We start from the raw sequence: 23,746 nt of genomic DNA, 5'->3' as shown, positions 1-23,746 counted from the left end.
GTGTGTTTCTCTTATGTAGAGAAGGTGGGCTGGAATAGAAAATGTTGGCCCTCAGTTGGACATTGTACTGGACACCAAACACTGTGTGGTCAGGGTAGAACTTGATAGTTTACATGCTGACCAAACATACGTTTATATATATAAAACTTATAAATGTATTTAGACTGAAATTGCTTCATTATCAAAATAATGCATTGCCGTAAGGGTTTTGAATGTATATCGAAGATAAACAAAATAGAGATTTTGATAAATAGTACACCCTATCTCCTATGAGGCACCTTTCATACACTGATTAATGGGGATTCCAAATTGTTAGACCATTTTATTTATTTATGTCTTAAAATTCTTTCTTGCACATGTCGATTTTGTCTTTAAGTAAATATAGTTCTCACTCTGTGAATTTAAAATATTAATTTGATATACATTTGAAATAGTAAATAATAAATTTGAAATATTAAATAACCTTGGAAATACCTCTTATAATTTTCTATATACCAGTCCAATAATTCTGAAGCACCAAGCATTAAATAACTCAGACACTTTAATGAAGATTTAATGTGCCGTGCCCAGGTCGCTTCACTCCTCATTTACCAGAACCTTTATTATCACAACTATTCAGACTCTGCATTGCTGTCATTATTTGGGCTGTGACAGTAGTAATTACAGAGAATTCCTGAGGAATCCATTCTGAATTCTTTATATCATTAAGTAGATTCCTGAATCTACTTATATCATTTGTAAGATACCAGTAGAGTTTAGATGATGCAAAAAACATCTGATTTTAGATGGACTTAATAATAGATTATGAGTCAAGAAAATAGAGCTTACCTGCCCTAAAATGAGTAAAATGAGAATCTCATCACCCAAGATGAGGGTCACAGAAGGATCAACAATATACAAATAACATAGCAGAACTACAACAAAAAATTATTTAACATGAATTATTTTGTCCAAAAGAGAACAAGAAAAGTAATGTTAAAGAAAAGGCTAGACCTGACTGCAATGGTGAAGTTACTGCCACCTCTGGGTGGTGAACACTTCTAGAATCATTATTCATTATATTTATACTATAGAAGTAAATGGTGAGTCTGTGAGCACTTACGTGAAGGGAGCTGAAAATTTTTTTGCAACTCTAAGTAAGCTTATTGTAAAAGAAAATTACTTGTCAAAGCAAATATTCATTACAAATGAAACCTCATTATTATGAAAAAAATCCTGGAGGTATTTTCATCTCCTAGGGGTCTCCAACCTTTTGGCATCTCTGGGCCATACTGGAAGAAAAAGAGTTGTCTTGTGCCAAACATTAAACACAAAAACACTAGTGAAAACTGATGAACAAACAAAAAGGGTTTAAGTAAATTTATGGTTTTGTGTTGAGTCACATTCATAGCCAGCCTGGGCTGTATGTGGCCTGTGGGCCTTGGGTTAGACACCCCTATAAGGAGGTCAAGACAATGCTAACTTTCAAGTTTCTAAGGACAGGTTAGCAGTCTCACCTGGGGACAATGTTGCTGGATACAAATAAAACCCTTTGTGATCTGACACAGGGAGAAACCTGGAGGTTTCAAGCATATTGATAAGCACAAAACACCAGTGTCCTAAGGAGAAATAAGAAGTCATGGATAACCCAGCCCTTCTTCCAAGATGCCCTCCTGAGTTGCTATGTTGGGGAAATGGAGAAATACTCTTTAGAGAAAAATACACCTTCCAAGATTTTGTTTATTGTTGATAATGCTCCAAGATATTGTCCTTCTTTTATCGGTGGTCTTTATCCCAATATCAAAGTAGTATTTCTCCCTCAAAACCCCACCTCTCTGGTTGAAGAGAGGTGGATCAAGGCTTTATAGCAACTTTTAAAGCCAACAAGCTGAAGAAGACCTTTGCCCAGCTAGCCACATGAGGAGGACACTGAGAAGACAATGATGTAATTCTGGAAAGATGGTAACATCGGTGGTAACATCGGTGGCTACATCGATAACCTCACTTGCGTTTGGGGTGATTTTACCAAGGGCTGTATGAATGGCATTTGAGAGAAGACACTCCAGAGTTTTGTCCATGACTTCAAAGCATTTTCCAAGACTGAGGAATGTACAAAAATCAACAAATCTATAGTTATGGCAAAGAGTTTTAACCTGGCTGTTGACGGGGTGATAAGAGGCTCCCAGAGGTAGTTTCTGAGGAATTGACTGATGAGGAGTAGTTGAAATAGGAACAGGAACACATAGCTGAAGATGAGGCAAGAGAAGAGAAAACTGCAGGCAAAAAAAAAGAATAAGAACACCCATTCAAAAAATTCACAGCAAATGGTCTAGCAGATTTTACATACCTCAATATAGTATTTCAAAGTTTTAAAACATGAACCACAATATGGTAGGGTTTTCACAGAGAGGAACACCCATGGTTTATCATCTGCTTATAAGAAAACATCTGATAAAACAAACAAACAAAAAACAAGCAAACTACTATGGACATATTTCTGAAAAGAATGGCATATCCTCCAGAAGAGCCTGACACGGGTTCTTCAAGAGGTGACCCAGAAGAAGACATTGTTAGCAGAGAAGATGACAACTCCATGCCTACTATGGCCTCTGAACAGGGTCCAGGGGCACAAGACATGGAGACGGAAGACAGTGGTACCAAGGAAGCTGGTCCTGTGTAGTCCTTGGTGAATGTGTCTTTATGTTTTAACCTTTAACGACAAAAAAGGATTAATGCTTTAAATAAAAATTTAAAGAATAGAAAAAAACTCATAGAATAAGGGTATAATAAAAATATTTTACATAGCAGTACAATGTGTTTGTGTCTTTAGCAAAACCTTATTACAAAACAGACAAAGTCATAAAAATTGGAAGTTTATGTAGAACAAAATAGTTACAGTAAGTTGTTTAATTTATTATTAAAGAATTTAAATATTTTTGTAGATTTATGGTAGCCTGACTACATAGTGTTTATAAAGTCTACAAAAGTGTACACTAATGTCCTAGCCAGGACTTCTCACTCACTGACTCACCCAGAGTAACTTCTATTCCTCCAAGCTCCATTCACAGTAAATGTCCTATACGGGTGTACAATTTTTAAAATATTTTATAACATATTTTCCCTACACTTTTTCTTTGTTTAGATATGTTTATATACACAAATACCATTTGCCACAGTTGCTTCCAGTATTTACTACATTAAGATGCTGTGAAGCCTTGTAGCCTAAAAGCAGTAGGTTACATCATATAGCTCAGGAGTATAGTAAGTAATGCCATCCAGGTTTGTGTAAGCACATTCTATGATGTTGTAATAAGATCACCTAATGATGCACATCACAGGTGCACCCACCCTTAGGTGAGGCATGCATGATTCTATGTCCTTTGACTTACATTCTTATCTAGTACCTAAAGAAACCCCCGCTATAGAAAAACCAATGAACGTTCGATCACCTTCCCTCCTCCTCTTCCTTTTCCTGCCTTTACTGCTGCTATTACTAATAGCAACATTATTACCATTGAGACAATACTACAATAATTTTTAAATATTGAGCACAGTATTTTCCAGGGCAGTTTCTATTTTTTTTTTTGCTTAAAACTGACGAGTCCTAAGACTATTGTCCCCTGTTTTATGGAAGAGTCAAAAACACAGAGGCTAAATAAACTGCCTGAGAGCACAGTGAACAGGCATCTTTGCCACCTGTCAAATGGAGACAAAGTGACTAAAGAGCCTGAAGTAGAAGGTACCACGTTCTAACACCAAAATGTTCCCCAGTGTGTTTGCAGAAGCACAAGAAATTATTTTCATAGGTCAACATGTACTTCTTTTGCTCATTTATTATATAGCTCTGTTCAAATTACATTTGAACTACTTTTTCAGTATTCTTTGTTTCTTTTATAAACTGAAGACAATGCTGTCTTTATAAGATTATGTTTAAGATTAAATAAAATTGAATATTAAACATTTAAATCATATATTGTCCATGGTATACAATAAAATTTATTTTTGTGTCATATGAATCATTTAAATTTATGAAAATGTGGAAAATGGAAACACAAGTAAGGTACGTGTATATATATGTGTGTGTATGAAAATCTTCACTTATATGTGTGAGAAATTGATACTTCTAAGAAAACTGGGATAATATTCTGTTATATGCTTCATCTCATATTTCAGAGAAGTATATTAGGATACGTGTAAAGAAATAGCATACTTTAGAATAATATTTGTTATATTTTTATCTCATGTTTTGGAGAGGTATACTACAATCTGAGTAAGAATAAATAGCAAAATGAAAAGTGATAAATTATCATTACCATAATGACAACTATGAAAACAATTATATGCTAGGGACCACAGGGCATGCCACCCAAAATTCTGCCTTTAAAATGAGCTGTATAAGTTCTGAATTCAGTTCAAAGACAAGATTGCAAACAGAAATGAACAGTTTCCTATCATGAAACCAGTTTCTTTGGAACTGTAAAATTATTCATGAGAAAATTTTAAATCCTTTTAGATATACTTCCAAAAATGTAATGTCATTTCAAGAAAGCTATGATAAAAAAATTCAACCAACTACTACTACCTAACCTTCTTTGTTTATTAAATATTTTTATCTGAAGTGCCTGCAACAAAATAATCAGATTCATAGCAATTTATAAGTCAATTTATTATAGAAAGCCAGGAAACCAAGTTGATTAATGTGTATCTCTTAATATAGTCAAAGTGTCATGTGTGCATACAAAATATTCTTTTTCAATTCTATATAAATATATGCCACAACACCTTGCCTAGAACAAAGATTGAATTTGAATCCTGATAAAGCACAAAATTTATCAGAGTGATATAAGGAAGCCTAGCTTTTCATAACAAGGACCTTCAAGGAACATGAACTTTATGAAATACTGTTTCTTTTTTTACATTCATACATATGTCACATAATCATGTGGAGTAACATGACATCATATTAAGTGTAATCTTTCAGAACTGAAGTCTAATTTTCTTCAGAGGGTTTATGTATAGTTGCCTTATTTTCTTACATTCTGTGCAGTTTCAATAAAATATTTTAAAAGCTTCTGAATCTGAAGAAAGGGAGAACTAAAGAAAACTTAATGACCCTCATCAACTATAGAGAACAAGTTTCAATTCATGTTTATGTATGCCTTAATTCCTTTACAGAACTAAAGTGCAAATGAGCAATTATAAAAGGCTGCATAAATAAATTGTTATTGTGGTGAAAATCAATACTATATTAATACATCAATTATTCATAGAATTTTCATTAAATGTAAACCTACTCTTTTATTATTGCTACCCAGTACTATTATTTTCCCACAGCATACACCAAAGACCAGTTTACCATAGCTAAGTTGGAGGAGAAAACTAAGGAATTAATTGAATACTCGTGGAAATAAATAAATGTTCAGATTTGTAGAGACTGTCACTTCTTTCCTAGGTTCTTCTGAAAATATGTCATAACTCTTAGTCTTTTTGCTTCTGAGGATTTAAATTAAGATCATGGTCCAATTAGCAGATAGAAATGTGTCCGCGATTTAAAACTCAGATGAATAGATTCTGTTTGAGTAAAGTTCGTTTTCAGTTAACAGGAATCAGATCACTGGTGTGAGGCAGTGAGGAGGTGCTGACTGGGAAGAGGCAGGAGGAAATGTCAGGGTGATGGGACTCTTCACCTCCACTTGGATTGGAGAATGTGCAAGTATGGCCGTATGTCAAAACCCATCATGTGTCAAAACTAGACGGAGGAAATAGGTCTACTTTCCTGTATGTAAATTGTACATCGAAAAGGTGTAAAGCACAAACAACACCTCCACAAGTATTTGAATGCGCTTACATGCCAAACCAGCAGATAATGTCTCAATTCTAAATTTAAAGGGAGTTTGGGAAATGGTTCAGGAATGGAAATTCCTTTTATGTGGTGTGCAGTTTTTTAAAACATGTGTATCTCTGTTTCACAGAAGCATTCCTTTGCAGAAAAGCTGAATGTGTCCCTGGCTCCCTTAATTTAGTTCTTTGGTGCTCATGTGGGCAGAACACTGTACTAGGTTTTGGAAGAAGGTATAAAAGAAATCAAATCCACAGTACCTGCCTTCAACAAGTTGACAGGTTAGTGGGAGATTAAAAAGATTTAACAACCTTTTAAAAGCAGCAAATAACTGAGAACAAATTAACATAGCACAGCCACCATGCAAGTTCTGAAGGGAAGTAAACAAAAAAAGCAATCAGGATGAGTTGAGGTTAATCAGGAACAGTGCCACTGTGATTTGTGCTTTCAGCCAGGTAGTAAAAAATGCTGAGATGCATTGGGAGAGAAAAGAAGGCAGGTTGTTTCTGGACAGATGGGCTCGTTGAAAGGCAGTGCCTAGTGTAGTAAAGAGAGAGCTGTCCTTGCTGTGTCCAAGTGGCTTGAACCAGTGCCTTTGCCTCCGTATCATTCCTAACCCATGAGGATTCAATGGGTGAAGGACCAAAGGATGCTTGTGGCCCCCGGGAGATTCTGTGTCTTCTTGTTCTGTTGCAAACACTTCCATTATTTTCTACTGATGGCAACAGAGTAAAATGACATTGTACAACAATGATTAGTTTTTAAAAATCCATGAGAAATAAGACTACAATAGCATATTCCAAAGTATACTTAAAACTTTTTTTTCTAAGTATAAATGTTTAAGCATAGGATAATTTATTGATATAAAATTTTGAATAGTTAGTATGCCTTGTTCTATCCTTGTCCAGTCTGGGAAATCTCCAAGCTGAATTATTTTTATGTTTGCCTGAAATTCAGATAAATTCAGTAGGGCTCATCGTCCTTACAGATATTAAGAGTTCAGTTTTCCCCCTGACTATATTCTCCAGGTATGTTCTCCACATCCACAGTACATCTCTTCCCAATGTTGCCTTTCTCTGCATCCTGTCTTTAGCTAGATCTCTTTGAATACAAGGAACAGAGTTCCTCAAGTATTTCAGAGAAAGGGGCATTTATCATAGCATGTATAAGAGTACAAAAGGTGTGATTTAAGTATTTAGCACACATGATACATGTATTTGTGCATATGTGTGCATGTAAATACTGGTAATATTATATATGTAATGTGTAACCAGAAAAACAGTTGTGCTTCTCGAGTCAAATGATGTAATAGAGGGAACTCAGAAGGGGAGATGTTGGGTTGTGTTTGCTGTCAATAGCTAGTGAGCAAGATAGGCATGGTCCTTGAATTCAATGTCAAGTCTAAGAGGAAAGATGGAAGATGGCATGAAGGAGAGCATTACCCAAAGAAGTACGAATGCTGTAAAGGTGCATGACAACAGTCTCTAATGAATCTGAAAAAGATTTCCTATGGAGAATTAAGTTTAAGTTGTGGACCAAGAATGGTTAGAAGTCATCTAGTATAAAAGTGATTGGAGATTATTTTAAGGGCACTGCCAGTATACAACAATTAGTTCTCCTGTAAACAGTTATTTATTATTACTATCATTGTTTTTTTTCTATATGGGTTTGTTTCACAAGATTTAGAGAAAATCTCCAAGCATTCAAAACAAAAGGTAACACCAAAAATCCAGTTCCAATGTTAGAAAACTTAATAAAGTTAAAAAATAAGGTAAACTCATTGATTCATTCAGTCAGTAAATAGCTATTATTCTAGGTGAAAGGAGTTGAGAATAAATAGCCAAGGTGACTAAACATCCTTGTTTCCAGGGACTGTCTCACTTAAAACACTGAAAGTTTCATATCTGGAGAAACTCCTAGTTTCACGCAGACCTGGGCATTTGGTCACTCCTTAAACAAGATGAACAACGTCCCTGCCTCATAGAACTTAAACTCCAGCTGAAGGAACAGGACATAAACATATGCTTCCACATGTGTGAGGTGTTTGCAAATGCCATCAAAGGCACAAGGAAAGCAGTGGGAGAGAAAATAACTGGGGCTGGAATTGTTTATGTGACCCAGAGAAGGCTCTCTGGGAAAGCAGTATTAAAATAAAAACATATAAAATTAGGGATCCAGCCATGGAAATATCTGGTGAAGTTTCATAGAGAGAGAAAAGAGAAACTCTCTGAAGAAACACAAGGCATAGAAGGCTCGAGAGATTTCACTGAGGTTAGAGGTCGAAGGCAGCCAGCCCAGGCCAGGCTTTGGTTGGATACTGAACATATGTTCTGTGTGATAGGAACCCATTGAAAATCCATTGATTTTATTCATATCAATTAATATGAACAAATATGTTGATATCATCAATTATAATGATATTTTATTTATAACAATGGCAAACAATTTTTTGTGTCTGGGAATCATAAAAATTAATATGTTACATAATATCACTAAACCCTCAGCTAGAAAAGAATAAATTAATAAAATGTATCTTGAGTTATATTATAGACTTTATTTCCAATGCAGAAAAAAATAATGTTCTATTTTACAGTGTAAAATGTGTCTTTGTTTGGATAACAATTTATATTCAATAATTCCATTATAGCCTTTGTGGATAAATATGGCAGTATATGAAGGGTTTGAAGGTTATGCAAGATGTCTGTTCAGAAGGGATCGAGCCATGTACCAGTGATATGTAAAATAACTATTTGTTGAAGAAGATACAAGATACAAAAAACATTGTACAACGTAAGCACCTTGGAACCTCATACAGTTCTCCCAAATGCCATCANGCAAACACTTTTTTGTGTCTGGGAATCATAAAAATTAATATGTTACATAATATCACTAAACCCTCAGCTAGAAAAGAATAAATTAATAAAATGTATAATCTTGAGTTATATTATAGACTTTATTTCCAGTGCAGAAAAAAATAATGTTCTATTTTACAGTGTAAAATGTGTCTTTGTTTGGATAACAATTTATATTCAATAATTCCATTATAGCCTTTGTGAATAAATATGGCAGTATATGAAGGGTTTGAAGGTTATGCAAGATGTCTGTTCAGAAGGGATCGAGCCATGTACCAGTGATATGTAAAATAACTATTTGTTGAAGAAGATACAAGATACAAAAAACATTGTACAACGTAAGCACCTTGGAACCTCATACAGTTCTCCCAAATGCCATCAGCTGCCCCATCATATTTTCTTGAATCTCATTGGCTATCTGAAATCTCTTCCCTTTCAAAGAGTATTTTAATTTGGACAAAAGGCAGAAGTAACAGGGAGCCAAATCGGGGCCGCAGGGGGACTGAGTCACCTGGGTAATTTGAAGTTTTGCCAAAAAATTCTGCACGGGACATGTTGCATGAGAGGGCACATTGTTGTGATGCAGCTGCCAGTCACCAGTTGCCCATAGCTGTGGCCTTCTGAACCACCTGGACAGTTCTGTGGAAGAATGTTCAAGCAAAACAGAAAATGTGATGAATATCTGTTGCTCTACTTGCTCAGTTATTTTGAATGCTATGACCACAGAGTACACATGCTCAGTCAAAGGCATATACCGCTCAGTCAAAGGCATATACTGACTAATACAGTGAAGTTGTCATTCTTCAGCATGCACATTCCAGTCCAAAGTCTTGGTTGCCAGGGTACATTGATGTCAAAGCAAACCATTCTCATTACACTAACAGTGGTTGGACTTTTTCTGCAAAGACCTCATAGACATCAGTTCAAAACAGAAAGGCTAAAAACATGTTTCTGTCATTGCTGGAATGACTAAAGGCTGAAGGTAAAACTTCCTATAACCTTTAAATAACTTGAAGATATTTTTTAAAATTTAATTTAGATTTTAAAAATTTTTTTAGATTATACTTATTTATCTTTAGAGGGGAAGGGAAGGAGAGAAATATCAATGTATGGTTGCCTCTCGTGAGTTTCCCTCTGGGAACTGGCCTGCAACCCAGGCATGTGCCCTGACAGGGAATTGAATCAAGGTTGTTTGGTTCACAGGCCCATGCTCAATCCACTGAGCTACACCAGCCACGGCTTGACAAATGTTTTTATCATGAAGGTGAATAGCATCATTTCTTAGAAAAAGCAACACACAAAAACTAGTGGATTCGGATTAGGGAATGATGGACTCAGGTTTTCCATTAATTCTAAGTTGTGTGATATTTGAGTTTGTTTCATCTCCAACCTTGAATTTTTTCACAAGAAAAAATAAATTCAAAAAAATATTTTATCCCTGATGAACTAATTGTAGACAAGAAAGTCAATTAAATGGATTACAAGGTCTTTTCCATTTTAATATTCTGTGTTCCCTGTACAGATTAAAATGTCATGGTTATAAATATGTTACTTTACTATAGATTTCAAGAGATTCTTTCACTAGTTTTCTAAAATGTCACAGGCACTAAATCAAATCCCTGTGCATGTATAATACCATAGCATATTTATTTGTGATCTTGCATCCATCCTTTAATCATAACCAGAAGCCACTTTTGGAGAACAAGTTTTTACACATACTTATACACACATATTTTAAGTATTAAGTCAGCTTCTTTATGTATGCGTATTGTCTGTCTTCACTGAAGCAGAAATGACCTCCAGGAATAAATAACAGAGAATAAATACCTGTTTTTACACTGTAAGAAAGCCCCACGTTATATAGAAATTAGATTCCTTCTTTAAATGTATACTATAAAAATCTACAATATAATTGTATCATTCCAAAATGCATCATTGTTAAATTTTATATAATTAATAATTTCATTGACTGAACACTTCAGTGGGGCTTCTTTAAAAATAATTGTTTAACTGCAACACTATAATTACTCAGATAAATGGAGGGTTTAGCCATTATTTTTTTAATTCCATTATTCTGAAAGTTTGAGGATTTTGTATGGCCATTAGTCACACAATGACTTTTTTTATTACCCTGTCATTAACTTCCTCATATGGACTCATTAGGCTCACATCATCCTTGCATGCTGGGATAATTGTGGGAAAACAGAGTATAGAACTCAACGTTTGAGCTGGTGTGTTCTGAACATGTAGACTTTCGTTTGGGAAAATGTCCCTGTGAATGTAAAGATAATGAAAGCCTCTTCTAATAATCAGAGAGAGAGAAAGAGAGATGGAATTAGAGACTGACTGAAAAAGGAAAACTGTTTCTATTTGCAAATGTGACATTATATTTTATATGGAAAACCCTAAGGATGCCAAAAAGAAAAAAAAAAAACTGTTAGGACTAACAAATGAATTCAGTAAAGTGAATGTAGGATATAAAATAGAGTCAGCTGCATTTCTGTAAACTAACAGCAAATTATCAGAGAGAAAAATTAAGAAAAGATTCTGATTTTAAATTGCATTAAAAAAAAGAAATGCCTATAATAAAAAAAGCAAATGATCTGTACACTGAAAACTTTAAGATAATGATTGATAAAGATAATTTAAAAAGACACAAATAAAAGGAAAGATTCTGTGCTTATGATCTGGATGAATAATATAAAAATGACCATACTGCCCAAATTGATCTACAGATGCAATGCAGTTCTTGTAAAATATTATATATAATATTGGATTTATAGATATGCGTACAATTAATATTATATATAAGAATATATAGTTATATATATATAAATATATATACAAATTTAATTAATTTATGACACCAGAATCAAGAATAGACAATGGGAAAAGAATCAAATACTCAGTAACTGGCATTGGAAAACGTGGACAATTGCGGAATAAGACTAGATTCCTTTCTTACATCACACACAAAAATTAACTCAAAATTGAATTAGTGACTAGAAAATAAGACTTGAAACCATAAAACAGCTAGAAAAAAACCATAGTAAGTGCCTTGTAATGGGCTTTGGCGGTAACTTAGTAGGCTAGACACCAAAGTAAAGGAAACAAAAGAAAAAAACAATTGGAACTGCATCAAATTAAAAGCTTCTACGCAGCAAGGGAAATCATCAACAAAATGCCAGGGCAACCTGTGAAACAAGCAAAATATGTGCAAATTGTATATCTGTCACTAACTTCCTCATATGGACTAATCAGCTCAAAATACGTCACTCAAAGTATGTCAGACAAAATAGTAAAAAAACTGATTAAAAATGGACAACAGAACTGAATTTTTCCAAAAAAGACATCGAAATAGCCAGCAGATATATGAAAAGGTACTCAACATCGCAAATCACTAGGGAAATACAAATCAAACCTACAATGAGATATTACTTAATACTTGCAAGAATGGCTATAATAAAAAAACAATAACAGGAGATAAGTGTTGGCAGGGTTGTAGAGGAAAGGGAACATTTTACCTTTATAAGAGAATTGTAAATTGGTGTCCCCACTATGGAAAACAGTACGGAGGTTCATTAAAATTAGAACTACCATGTAATCTAGCAATCTCTCTTCTAGGTCTGTATTTAAAAGAAATGAAAAATAATAGAATGTGTATTAATATATAATAATATATAATAACCATCTATACCATATGATATGATCATATATGTGGGTGAACTACATATATTGTTCAGACTGAAATAAAAATAGAACATCCTGCTCCTTGCCGTAATATGGATAACACTTGAGGGCGTTACGTTAAATCAAACAAGTCAGACAGTAAAAGACAAATGCCGAAGGACAGCAACCACTTATACGTGGAATCTAAGACAGTCAACCTCATCAAAACAGAGAACACAGTGGTGGTTACCAGGGCCTGGAAGGTATGAGAAAAAAGGAGATATTGGTCAAAGAGTAGAAACTTACATTTACAAGATAAGTTCTGAGGATTTAATGCACAGCATACTAAGACAGTAGATATTAATTATTCTCTGCACCAAAAGAAATGGTAATGATGTGAAGTGGTGCAGGTGTTAGCCAGCTCCATGGTAATAATCATTTTGCAGTACATAGTTGTATAGAATCAACAAGTTGCACATAATACTTATATAATGTTACTTGCAGTTATCTATAAAACTCGGAAAAAGTCTATATTGTAAGTGGTTGTGTTGGAAACTAAATGAGATAATACATAAAAACCTAAAGTGATAGAAACATAAGAAGTGTTAATATTATAATGGTCTGCAACTTCTCATCATAATTCCACAGCTCTCTTTAAAAACAACCTTTTGGACTATTTCATTTCATTGAAACAAAATATGGTGTTAATAGATACTTAAAAATAACCTGCTTATCTGATTATAAAAAGCTAATTTCACATCTATTTCAAAAAAAGGAAAGAATGAAAAACTGGCTACCGAAGAGACCAATAGTTGAAAATTTTCACTTGTGATTATAAGAAAAATATACAAACTGCCCTGGCTGGTGTAGCTCAGTGGATTGAGCGCAGGCCCGTGAACCAAAACATCACTGGTTTGATTCCCAGTCAGGGCACATGCCTGGGTTGCAGGCCATAACCCCAGTATGGGGTGAGCTAGAGGCAACCACACATTGATGTTTCACTCCCTCTCTTTCTCCCTCCCTTCCCCATCTCTCTAAAATAAATAAATAAAATCTAAAAAATATACAAACCTGGCTTTTTTCTATATAATTGATTGTGTGGGAGGGATTCTAAGTATGCAGTCCTAGAAACTTAACTTAAAGGTACATACTTAAATGTGCATATATCTTTTGTTCAAGGATCAATAGACCCTTGTAAAAATAAAGCCAGAATGAAGGAGATTTTCAGGACCTTGTATAATAAGCATTTTCTCTTAGCAATATATAAAACATACATGTGTACAATTTGAGAAATATTTGGTAAAATAATAATTTTTTATTTTTCTTTTTTACTTTTTACTTAAGTATTGTTCAAGTGCATTTTTCTGTCTTTTACTCCCATCCCAGACCACCCCCCAGTGCTCCCCACCTCCCTCCCATTTCTACCCCCCTTAGTTGTTGCCCGTGTGTCCTTTGTACTTTTTCCTGTAAGCCCTACCCTTTTTCCCTAAAATTCCCTCTCATCCGCTCTGGTCCCTGTCAACCTGTTCTCTGTTTCAGTGTCTTTGGTGATATTTTGCTTGCTTGTTTGTTTTGTTGTTTAGGTTCCTGTTAAAGGTGAGATCATATGGTATTTGTCCTTAAATTAACTTTAAGAGTGCTATTTCTGTACAGTAACAGCAAAGGAAAAATTATGTCCGGAAGCATGCATTATAAGGACAAATTTAGCTCATTATACTCGAACTAAGGAATGTTTTAATTTAACCCTAATTCTATTCAGAAAGCAGTTCTTTTCTAGGTCAATACCTCTCTACAAAACTCAAGTCTCAGAAGATTTCCTCTTCTACCATGTAGAAAATAAAGTATTATAGGGGAAGGAATGTTGCAGTATCCCTTGTCAAATTTATTAATAAAAATTAGATAGTCTTCCTATAAACCTAGGGAAGTAAACAAAATGAGCAAAAAAGCATTTTTATGCAAAAATTACGATGCATGTTATTGTTTATTCTTATAAATGTATTATCTACAAAACCGGAAAAAGTCTATATTGTAGTTGTTTGAGAAGTATTCATTTTATTGTTTACAAATTGTTTTTTTATTGACAGATAAAATCAACAGGACTCTGAAATCTTACAATTTGCATTTATGAACTGAATTGGCTGGAAATTGGTCAATGTGATACAAGTGAAGTTATAATTAAGCTTTTTAAACACTACAGATTCTTAATCAGAACCTCTTTCAGAACACAAATATTCTGTCTATGCTCAGTGCCTTATCACGGCTGAGAATTCATGAGAAGCAAGAGAGAAAACAATAACATACACAGACACGCACTGAGGTCAACACTGGAAAAGAACTAATGCACAAACCATGTGGTTGGCCACTGATAAAGTAAAAACAAACCAAAAAACTTCTTTTTAACTGATGGCGACTTTCAAGACTTCATCCGCCAGAAAAAAATCAGGACCAGACACAATTTGGTATCCATGAGTAGTTTTGAAATCTTTGGAATATTTTGGAATATCAGCACTGTGAATCTTTCCATCATGTCCTCTATTGATGCACTTGCTAAAGTAATTAGAGAAAGAATATTGAATTGCTCTGCTACGCAGGGCACTAGGTCTTGCTGAATAGAATTTCACTTCAATAGCAATACAGACTTCTACTATAAATATGCAACTTAGAAAAACATTCGGTTATTTAAATTTGACAAAGGAGAATTTTAATGAAATCTCTTGGGCCTGACGATATACACAGATGGTGGGATTTACCCTAGGAACAACAGTCACAAGGCATATAATATAAGTTCTTATCTTCTGTTTAGATTCAGTCATAGCTAATTTGAAAGGAGACCTGGGCTTAGAGCTGCCAATCATTAGTGCTTGATAGATATAGGTGATGTGTTACTCATTTAGAATTATTCCTGGCATAGAAACATTACATATTAATGATCATGAAAGGAATATTTGAAATAATGTTTACATGAATGAATATGTATTTGAATTAATGAAATGGGAAAAGCAGGAGTACTTCTAATTCATATTTACTTCTCTTTTTGATACAGTATGAACATGTTCCATAGAAAGTATATAAAAAGAGAAAGAATGCCATAGGATAAACAGTTTAACAGGCAACAAAAATGATTGTTTTATGTGAATGATTCAACTTCTGAAGAGCACACTAGTGGGGTTAGTGATCTGAAATAGGTGAAAAAGGAACCATCTTTCTCAATAAAAATAGTGACATTTTCTGGTAAATTGCAGAAACATTTCCCTATTTTTCAATGTCTAAGATAATTTCTAGCTCTAATAGTTATTGAACAAATAATTCCATAATATCAAATATGTTGTGTTAGTAGAACAGCTTGATTAGTGGTCTATGAATTAAATTTAAGTCTACAAATTTCATTTTAATACACAAGTTAAAATTAAAATTATTGATTTCTTTGAAGTAGTAATTTGGTCATTGAACAGAATTCATCTGGCATATTTATCTCCTAAGTTAAAATATATATTTAACTTACTGTTCTTTTTGGTATCTTGAAGACTCTAAAATGTGTAAGTTGAAGGTATTAAATGTTTTTTGAACAAATGAAAAATGATTTGGGATTTTTAAAACTAAATCAAACAGGTTTTTTTTCCCCATCATAACCATTAAATCTATTAGCTATTTTGCAGAGTTAAAAAAGATCACATCCTGGCTTTAGATCATTTGGACAGCAGATTAAGAGGATAAAATCATTTATATTCAGTAGGCTATTAATCTTCATACTTCCTGGTAAAGACAATAATAACAAAGCAAATACAAAGTTGGCTTAAGAAGCACAGGTAGAATTTTTACAGAATTCTAGAATCATATTAAAAACAAATCCTTTTCTTTTATTCATCACTATTCCCAAAGATTTTCAATAACAGATAAATATCCTAACTGTTTTCAGAGGAAAACTGTTTGAAATGCAGTGAATGATTTTTAGAATGCTGTTAACTCTTGAGAATATCTGAAAAGGAAATAGCATACAATGTGATTTATATATTATAGAATTATTGATTAGCTAAATAACTATCAAAGTTGAAAGCCATCTTGGGCATGTAATTTTGTTTTTTAATTATCAGTAAATTAATGCCAGAGTTTAAATAGCTCAAAAAAGTTGACACAGCCCTGTCTAGTGTCTCTCAGTTGGTTGGAGCATTGTCCAGTAACCAAAAGGCTGTGAGTTCAATTACCAGTAGGGTTTACATCTAGGTTGAGATTCCATCCATGTTCTTGATGTATATGACCCTCAATCTGAGTGCATGCAAGAGGCAACCCGTCAGTGTTTCTCTCTCACCTTGATATTTCCTTCTTTCCCTTTCTCTCCCTCTAAGAGCAGTGAAAAATTTATTCAAGTGAGGATTTAAAAAAGTTTATACAGATAAATAGAAGCTATATTTGGATTAGCACCAACTGCTTCCGATTTATGATCTAAGTGAATAGTAACCTAACATAAATAATTCCTGATTGTTTAATTAAATGTTGTGATAAATTGACTTATAAATGCTATTTGGAGTAGGAGAATGGATAAAAAGAAGGAATTAAGTAGGGCTAAGATAATACTTGGGATAAAGGCCATACTTACTGCCTTTTTTTATCTTACTTAGTAAAAGAGCTTTGACAAGTCTCAGGAAAAGTATCTTTGGGAGAAATTGCTGTAGATCTTGATAAGAATGAAGGTGCAGAGTCCCAAGGAGAGACTGTGGTCTCCTTAGGATTCACCACACTGATATCAGAAAACACAAAAGAGATAATTCTGACTATGGATCATAGGAGAAATGAAGGAATAAAGCAATTTATAGTTAGCTAAGAATAACAGACAGCATTATTCTCCCCAAGATTTAAGAAAATAGAACTTAAAACATCATATCTGAATATTCTCCAGATTATAGAATCCAAGAATAATTTTAGATACCAATATATGGACCTTGGCTAGACTCCAGTATTTTAAAATCTACTCTATTAACACTTTACACTTCACGTGGTTCGATTTCCAGTCCGGGCACATGGCTGGGTTCAGGCCAGTTCCCAACAGGGGACATAGGAGAGGCAACCACACATTGATATTTCTCTCCCTCTATCCTTCCCTTCCCCTCTAAAGATAAATGAGTAAAATCTTTAAAAATAATAATAACACTTTACACTTCAGAATTTTTAATACAAAATTATTTTTTAACTTTTTGAAAAAATATATTCTGAAACATATACAGATAACATAAATGGAAAACTGGTAAGTGCAATGATGTCATTTTGTCACATACATACACATATATCAACACTTTAACTTAAAGAAGCTAAACCACACTTCTTTTTTTCCTTCATGTTGAAAGGCTACTTAACATAACTATCTTTTTAGAAAAGTTTAAGGAAAAAATATGTCTCAGTAAAAATGTATAGTTACTTACCTTAATATATATGTTTAATAAACATTTCAAAAGCATTGATACACTCGTATTATGCCATACTCTGTATATAACTTAAATAACTGAATGCATATCATTCAGTGTAAAAATTATTAATATGCACATATTTACAAATAGGTGCATATGTGTATATGTGTGTATGTAGGACACTGAGGGGAGAGTGATCAAGTGTGTCGGCCATTGTTTAGAACCTGAGTAAGATGGCTAGAATGTCCAAAGAGCCTGGCAACGTGGAGGATTTGACCTTGAGAATAGCAAATCTGATGAGGGACTTTGACTAGATTAGAGCAACACAAAGAATAAAGTTAGAGATGGGTTATGGTTAAATGGGGAATATACCCAAAGTGATATATTTGGAAAATACTGTGATTGCTATTTTCCCATGAAGAAGCGTTGTTTCTTTAAACATCAACTGTATAGATTTTTTTTACTTTTATTCTTAATAGGGCTGTTTTTATCAGAATGCTAGTGAAATATAAATCTCTTGGCATTTATAAGAATATTTAGCTGTCCTATGCAGAAAGATAATGATATTTCTCCTTCCTTTCAAATTTATGATCAATTTTACAGTTATTAGTAATATTTTTCTTTAATATTCATGTACATCTACTTAATTATGTGGCTTTAGATAGATTGCAGCTTTTACAAAGGTGAATCCAATGAGGTAAGTCTTTGAAATCAACAGTTTGTCTATAGCTTAAACATAAATTGGTTCATTGAGTCAATCTCTATGACAACTACTAGGCATTGAGCTTTGTCAGCGTTCTGCAGGCTATTGGGTTAATGATAACCAGCTAATGTAATGGATTAGTTAATGGGATTCTTAATCACCCTTATTTGACTTATGAATATATGGCTATGTTATTTAAATTACAATTAAGCATTTAATATAATTACCCTTTAACATAGAAAGTAAACAGTAAAATATACATATTCAATGACACCTCATCTTTGGTAGGTATGTTTATATTATTCATTTTATAAAATGCATACAATCATGAAGTGTGGGGAAAAAGAAAGGCATTTTAGCATACATACTAATGCACTTAACTACAAAGAAGTATGCAAATCAAATGTATAATGCCACATTTGGGGGGGAGGTACTTGTCTTCAGTAATACAAAACCATTAGAAATACCCTCCAATTAAATATTTCAGATGAAGTCTCTGTAGCTTGTGACAGTTTCAAAATAAGGTATATATCATGCATTCAAATATTTTATAAAAGTCTGTAAAAAACCGTTTGCCACTATATTCACAGTTATTGTTGAATATTAGATATTGTGTGGAAATACATTAACTAATTTAAAGATACAGATCAACTATCTACAGTGCTATCTATACGACACTGCTGTTTTCAATTAACAGATTTTAGTGGATTAGATATGTATGACTACAGCTCTAAAGGTAGGATATCATCTGAGTCATACAAAAATTCCCATAAAATATACCCTAAAGAACTTTGTGTCTGAAAGTGAGCAAACTATTAATCACAAGAATTAAATAATTACCATCATTAATTTTTATTTTTGAGGGCCTTCCTCAGTGTTTGCTATTTAATGGATAATCCATTTAATGGATTCATCAGAATCAAACACCCACTGTTCCCGGGGTGTACACAGACCACATTGCTGCATGACTTTCAGTCTCACAGTGCTAACTCTGGATCTTGTCTGGTCTGGCCCCTTGAAGACTTCAGCCCCTTATTTTGAGTCTCTTATCTTCCTCAGGTCCTCCTATCCTTAAAGGAGAAGTAAAATCAGTTTCTCTCTATTTGACTCTTGCTGCTCTTCTTGAGGCATTCCTGTCTCTTACACACTTAGTTGTAGACAACAGACACTCTTGCCTTCTATTAGCCCCTGGCCATCCAAGGTGCTCAGCTTAGCTCCACATAACCTCCCTTGGACATAGATAATATGATAGCAAATAGATAAAAAATTAAATGGAGATATTATTATACTTTTGGTAATAAAAGGGAAAACAAAAAGAAGATGAGATAGTAGAAAATTTACACTTGATGATAAAATAATATTTAACTGGGGAATGAAGAAGTATAAACGCATAGCTGGACAAGTGTTCAGCCTAACAATATCCGGTGAACTATGAACTACTTAGACTTCAAGTAAATTTAATCTATGTGGACCACATTAGTATGGAGATAAAAATGAAGCTATATTATTTGTATTTTTCCTCTAGTATTCATCCTTTTTAAGGATGAAGTCTTTATTCATCCAGATAAAGTCAAAACATGTTTCAATTACTTCTGTGCACCTTCAAGTAGATATTTCTCATTTGCTCAATAGCAAGTCATTTCTGCTGCATTATTTTCCATGAATTCTGCTAGTGGTACACTTCTCTTTAGTGATGCTTCCTTTTGGTACTATCGACTAGTGCATTAGGCTTAATCACATAGAGTTTTAGATCTTATTGTCACCCAGGCTCCTTTCACACCCTAAACAATGGCAAGGAGAAAGAGCTGTCATATTGAAAGTCTCAGTATGCCAATGTTAACTTGTATTTCAGTATTCTTCTTTATAAAGAAGCTCTGTACTTTCAGAAAATATTCTCTCTTCCATTTTTGTTACTTTCCATTAGGTAAATACCAAACTATATGCACTTTGTATATCCCAGTGTTTTCAGAGTAAATTTATTTAACACACCAAGTGAACTGTACCACTATGATGGTAGGCACAACCTTACATTCTCCTGAAACTCCTCATACTTCCAAGGCAGGACATAAACTTACAAGAAGGAAGTTTTAGTTAGGTTTTGAGCCTGGGTCCTAGTCTCCAACATGAGCGTATGACACAAAAAACAGATGAGTGAAAAACAATTGAGAAAACAATCCAATTTTATTGTGATGATCATTGATTGTAATGTTTTTGGTATTCCTTAAATAAAGTGAAAAGAAAATATTTCAACAATATGAAGATATAATAATCTGAAAAAATACTGTAACTATATTGAATGTGACCAAATTTAACAAGTAAATAATACTAACAGATATGATCTAAGAAATATAATTTTAATTTATTAAAGGCAAATTGAGCAATTTATTTAATTTCTTTAATTTTTATATAACTTAGAAACAACTTTTCAGCTAAAATGAGGTATAAAATCTTCATGTAGAAGAAACAGGGGAAATCTTAATGCAATTTATCTTTTTGGAAATATCTTCAAAAAACAAAATATTAATTTAATTATGCTATGGTTTCCGTTTGTAAAAAGTATCTCAAAGCCTAGCAAACATTATAGTAACCTCAAGGACTTGATAAATGACAAATTTGGGGACCTCACCCACAGATTTTCTGATTTACTAGGCCTGGGATAGAAACTGGGAATTCATATCTCTAACAGTGTTTCAAAGTTAAAAATGGCTCTTGAATACAGAACTTAAAATTTTCTAGTAATCACTCAGAAAATATACAGTGATGAATTTATATCCAGTATACTTTAGTGAATGCTTCCCCTTAAAATGCTATGTGGAAATCCACAAAAAGCAATTATGAACTTTGTGCAGAAAAATGCCTTGGGGACGGACTCACTAAAGAGTGCTAAGGTCCATCTGAAAGACACAGTGGGCAAAGTCACTGTTGTCACAATGGAATCAGTACATGGTTCTTATTCCTCTACATAGATTTGAAACAGGGTGATGATAAAGACATGGACCCTAAACTTCTGCATTTTATGCTGAAAAAATACTAATGAGGTATTCACACTGGTAAGTTTTTATAAAATAATGCAAAACTAAAACTCTATCTTCATGTAGACCAAATTATAAAATGTTTTGTTTCAATAACAAACACAGTAGTAATAATAACACGGTAGTAATAAGTGTTAGTTAAGTGAAATGCATTTATATACATACATACATACACACATATATTCATTTCACTGCCTTTTTCTCTTCATATACCTTGTAAATCTCCCTTAATGTTGCAACCTCCTTTACTTATTTTCTTTTTTTCTTATTTATTTATTTGTTTGTTTGTTTGTTTGTTTATTTAATTAATTCTTGTTCAAGTGCATTTTTTGTCTCGTATTCCCGGCCCTGCCCCCCAACCAGTGCTCCCCACCTCCCTCCCATTTCCGCCCCTCTTATTTTCTGATGATATATATTTCTAGAATAGGAAACTATGAGAATAATATAAAAACACTTCACCATACCTCAAAAGCATGGACAATAGAAGGGAATTAATAATACTTTAAATAATTACAGAATATTTTCAAATATACCAATTGTTGTATCCCTGTATTTATTTGAATAATATACAATAAAATTAGGTTTTAAAAATATTCAAACTTCATTACTAATTGCTTTTCTGTTTCCTACATTATCTTCTAAGTAATACAAGACAAAAAAATACAAAAGACCAACAAAATCAAAACTTCCAATCTAGTTTTATCAAAACTAATCATCCCTTTTTATGTGACATCAATATGAATAATGCAAATACTCATGCATATATAGAGTTCCCTAAGAGCAAGATATATATTATTCTTAGTATTATGTTTGCTGATAGTTGCTCTCAATTATAGCATTCAACTATTTTTTTAAAGGAAAATCTTGGTGTTAAGTAGGTCTTCAATTATCTACTTTTTTCCTCTATTGCAAAACTGAATGAAATGATTTATGCATTTCTTTCCATCTTTCTTTCTTTGTCATTTTTATTCCTCCTTTTACACTACTCAGACTTTCTTTTTACTTTTCCACTGAAACTGTTTTTACCAATTTTGTAACAACTTTACTAAAGCCAAATCCAATGGCTAACTCTCATCCCTCTATGTATTGGACATTCAGCTGTATTTGCAAACTTTATTCACAGTTCATCACTCCTGTCTTCCTATATTAACTTTTCTTGACATGTGGGGCACCATTATATTCCTGTCTTCCAATGTTGTCCCCCTTTGCTGGTCTCTTATCTTCTATAACTATAAATTTAAGAGCTCTGGAACTTGACTCTGGAGTTTATGCTGCAGTTCTAACTATGTTTCTGAATTCAAAACTTAGTTATCAAAACGACTGAGCAAAAAGTAAAAAGAACACACGCATAGGGACTGTTGGTGAGTGGTGAGCATAAGGGGACTAAATGGCAATGGGAAAACACAATAAAAATGAAATTAGAAACCCGTTTACTTTTTGTTAATACATATCACTCTCAAAAACAGATTTTTACAAAGCCCTACAAGGTAGGCTCTCTTAGGACAGGGTCTTGTTAAATGTCATATATATATAAAGGTTCACAATGGGGCCTAGAGTATAGTATTCAGGAAAAAACACTAAAGCAAATCAAAACAAACACAGGGATATGACGATTTAAATTTAGTAATCGGTGGAATTTTAAATAACACGACATCTCCATGGATAGTGTCAGGAGATGCTGAACCAGGATTCAAATGAACGAAATGACTCAACAGGCAAGACGTACTTCGCTAAGAGGTTTAGGAGCATCTTAGGAGATTTTTTTTGTGTGTTGAAACTATTTGGAACATAAAACTATTTAAATAATATGTCTATCCATCTATCTATTTCAGACCTCCATGTGATTTCAGCATTATTTTAAGTTGATGAGGTCTTTGTGATTGTTTAGACAATTACTAAAAATAACTGTGGATACTACAGATCCAACTGCAGGAACAATTATGGTACCCACTTCCGGTGCCCCAGTTAAGCAGCATCTTTTTCAAAGACAGACATTGCAAAGACTTGTTCCTGAGTGTCTTTACACAGTGGTCAGACCAGGGACCTGACAAATGACCCTCCTAAGACGTGTATTTGCATGAGTTGTTCCCAATTCATGTATCAGCTCTCTGTAGTAGAGAGTGTGCCACTACTATCTGCTCATATAAGTTTATTTTCCAAACTAGGTCAGAGTAGAAAAAAAAAAGAGTGCACACCTTCAAATACCTATGCACACACACAGTAGTATGAAACTCTAAAAAACGAGTAAAATGCAGTTTAATTTAGACTTGATA

The sequence above is a fragment of the Sturnira hondurensis genome, unplaced genomic scaffold (assembly GCF_014824575.4).
Source record: "Sturnira hondurensis isolate 20B ecotype Veracruz unplaced genomic scaffold, ASM1482457v3 Scaffold0009859, whole genome shotgun sequence".
In the NCBI taxonomy this organism is placed as follows: Eukaryota; Metazoa; Chordata; class Mammalia; order Chiroptera; family Phyllostomidae; genus Sturnira; species Sturnira hondurensis.
This window is presented reverse-complemented; position numbering follows the sequence as displayed.